The following is a 3,900-nucleotide window of genomic DNA, read 5'->3' on the forward strand; positions in this document are numbered from 1 at the left end:
TGCCGAGACAGCGGGCACTGGCCCCGCCTGGCACAGAGAACAGCGAGGGCAGCGCCGGTTCGAGGCTGGCTGCGGTAATGAGGAGGAGCAAGACCGTAATAGCGCCGTGCAGGTTGTTCTCAGTGGGCGCCGACAGATCGCCTCCCACATGATCTCGTATGCGCCACACGCGCAGGAACGCATGAAGAACCATTTTACAATGATTGCTAGGGTTTCTATTTTAACATCCCCTGAGTTTATATTGAACCTGACAGCCATAAAGTTATGGGGCTTAGTTGTATTCATATGCTTCGGGATTCAGAGTGCACACAGTCTGGCATTAACAGCATAACTAATAGGTTTTCTTTGCTGAAGGATGTCGTCATTTCAATGGATCAAGCTTCAAAGTTTCCTGGTCCAGCTCTTAATGGAGAGGCTGGAGAGGAGGAGGCTCAGGGGTGACCTTATCACTCTCTACAGCTCCCAGAAAGCAGGTTGTGCCAGGTGAGACAGGATGAGAGGAAATGGCCTCAAGCTGTGCCAGGGAAGGTTCAGGTTGGACATCAGAAGGAATTCCTTCACAAAAAGGGTTGTTAAACTTTGGAATGGACTGCCCAGAGACATGGCAGACTCACCGCCCCCAGAGGTGTTAAGTAAAGACTGGATGTGGCACTAAGTGCCATGGTCTGGTTGACAGGGTTGGGATTGGTGAAAGTTTGACTCAGTCTTGGAGTCTTTTCCAACATAATTGATTCTGTGTTTGTGTGATTCTGCAAGTATAACTTTTGATTCAATAGATGGAAGATTTCTTTATAATAAAATACATTTCCCATCTTTACAGGACTGCAAGGTAACGCACTTCAGAAAAGTGATACTGATAGAACGACAGAAGACAGTCTAAAATCAAGATCACATCATATCAGTTATGGGGCCTTGTGAGTCTTTCTTGAGAGCGAAGAGAAATATTTGTCTATCATTTGGTAAATGAGAAATTAGCACATCTATACACTTCAACCACAACTGTATAGTTTATCACATGAGCGTTATCCCTGTGTCTATTTTCAGCACTGTCTTTGCAAGACCATCCATGGGAAGAGGGTAGAAAAGGGTGAATAATTAGTAATGTACATGTTCTGTACCAGTGGATAAAAGCACATCACCACTTACAGTAGGGTATGGTAATAATGTATTATATCAAGGTGCTGTTTTTACAAGTGGCTTCAAATATTGGTGACAAACTGTACAAACATTTATAATATCACTGTCATAACATGCTTCTAGCATCACGTGTTTGCATTTTAATTCTTCACAGGCAGGAGCAAAATATTGCAGAGTAATATTTGTTATGTTAAATTCAGTAACAATATCAGATGTTTTACCTATCAATCCATTAATTCCCAACAACTCAAAAAGAAATGCAACCTACATCATTTATAGCATCATATTTACATGAATTCACTTGGTTTCTCAATTGAGCATAGTATTATTAGCCAAGTGTCCTTTTAGAGCCAAAAGCATTTCATGCTGTCCTATCATCTGATCAGCTTAAGGATGTTTGGTTTTAAGGGTTAGATTACTCACTTGAAGAGGGTATTGAACACAGAACCCTGCTCTTTTTAATTCACTTTGTGTGTAATAAGCAAGCAGATAGCAAAGGCAGCAGAACAGCTTTGGTGTAGGTAATTGATCTTTCAGAATGCCAGCTGTAGCAGAGCCTTCTGCACCTGCAGCAGCCTCTCTGCAAACACATTTTGCCTCCTGTCCTCAACAAACAGGGATTTTTAAAAGCCTCCATCCTTCAGCTTTGTGCCATCTCTTGTGGATTGCTTCTTACATGCTTTGGGCACCTAGGCCTGGAAGCTGGGCAGGATGGTTGTGACAGCACTTTAAATTCACTGTTAGTTACCAGTCAACACTGAATTCTGCTGTGATGTTTTGGCACAAAAGCCCAAGGCGATACTAAGCAGGAGCAATATTACCTTTTCTTGCAGAAGGGCCAGACAGTTATTCAAATTCCATTAGTTCATAATTCATCTGCCAAGGCACAGGAGTACTAATGGGCGGGTTTTCAATGACAAAGCTGGCTCTAGCAGCACAGTGCTTCATAACACCAGCAATGCTTTGATTTGCTCCTGACATTGAGATAAAGTCCCATCTGAATGACTAAATCTATTTCCCATCTCTAAGATGCAGATATAAATGGACTTCTTCTGACTAAAGACTGGCCAACTCTAATATTAAGAAGTGTGTCAAGTTTGAGAAGTTCATATCTTAAAAGAGGTATAGTTGCAGACTCTGAAATTCTTACTTCCCACCAAGTAAAGAGTCCTCAACCCAATTCCTGAAATCAATCATTCCTTAGATCCAGTACTTCTGTCTCTGTGTCAGCTTCTGTTTTTTTGATCTATGAATTCTTTTACATTTTCCAGGGGAAAAAAAATGCAAGCAGGAGTGACTCAAGAAGAAAAATAGCAGAGCAGCACAGTGAAGGCTGTAGTTCCGTGAGTTATCCCATTGCCAATCTCACCTCGTGCCACATGCACTGAGATAAAGAGCTATGGTCTAAGAAAAGTTCAGTGTCTGTGTCCATAAGTCTACTTACTTCCTAGACACTCAATTTTCGTGGGAATTCATAGGATAGCAGTCTTTTTCCATGGGGAAACTATAGAGCTTTCTCACAGACAAGATTCATAGAGTCAGAGGTGTTATCTAAATAACATACTAGCTCATCCTGTCATTTGTGTTCATTTCATAGTTTTGTAACCATAAAACCACTTTGTTTTCTGCTTAGCAAAAGTGCTAGCACTGATGAAGGGACGTTGTTTAGGTTTAGAAGGAATTCTGATATAAGAATTTCATAGAACTAAACTCAAGTAGTGGTACAAGCTGTATTGGCCTTGGTGGAAGTACATGCTCTGCCCCAGATGTGAACATGATTTCAGCTTCCCTCAAGACTAATAAGTGCAAGTACTGACTAATTACTGTTATGGGTAACACTGGTGAGTATTGAGCTGCTTTTTCATCTGAAACTTAGGTCTCAATACTGGATAATAATATCATCTCACAGGACCAGCCCAACATCATTGTAATGTGATAACAGCAATGTTATTAGAATGACTCACAAAGCATGAAGCGAGTCTATACATCTACACGGTTAGAGGCCAGAAACTGCAGCTAAGGTTTACCAAATAACAACCAATAACCAGCTGCATCGTGTCTGATTTTATTTTCTCAACACAGTGTGTATCTGAGCCTTTATTTCTTTTTGTGTCAGGCACCTCGAGCTGCTGCATCTGCTCCTTGTGGGAGGAAGGTGTGGTGGCACACTTCCTGCCCACGGCTGTGCTGTGCGGGCAGGAGCAGAGGAGCACCTGGGGCTGCGGCTGCACTGTGGTGCTGCTTGGGGCAAACATCCTGGCACACAGCTCTGTTTCTGCACTGGTGCTGTGCCTCAGCAAGTCCCTCTTCTGGAGTTTGCACAGCTCCTTCTTATCAGGGATTAAGCCCTGACAAGTCTACACAACAGTGAAGCAGGAATAGTAGAACATACCTGGTCCATAGCTCACTGGCACGCAGTGGCTGCACGTGTGGTTCCAAGCACTCATACCATCAAACTGGCTCAAAGGGCATTCATTATGAGGGAGTTATTACAACCATTTTATGGGCATGACAGTGACAGGGTTTAATGAGATAAAACATATGCATTATTCTGCAAAAGAGACACGGATTTGCAGTCCTAAATTAGGGATAACTGCAATCAGTGTGGGTAGTCACCTCCCCTTCCATTACTGGTGCTATGGACCATGGTCCTTAAAATGGATATAAACTTAGACTCCAGTAAGTGCCAAATTTCTCTTTTTCACTTTGTACTGCTAAAAGTACTGGATAAACTCTGCAAATTTGGAAGCTTCTCACTTCCCA

Source organism: Geospiza fortis, unplaced genomic scaffold, assembly GCF_000277835.1.
Source record: "Geospiza fortis unplaced genomic scaffold, GeoFor_1.0 scaffold11, whole genome shotgun sequence".
Taxonomy (NCBI): Eukaryota; Metazoa; Chordata; class Aves; order Passeriformes; family Thraupidae; genus Geospiza; species Geospiza fortis.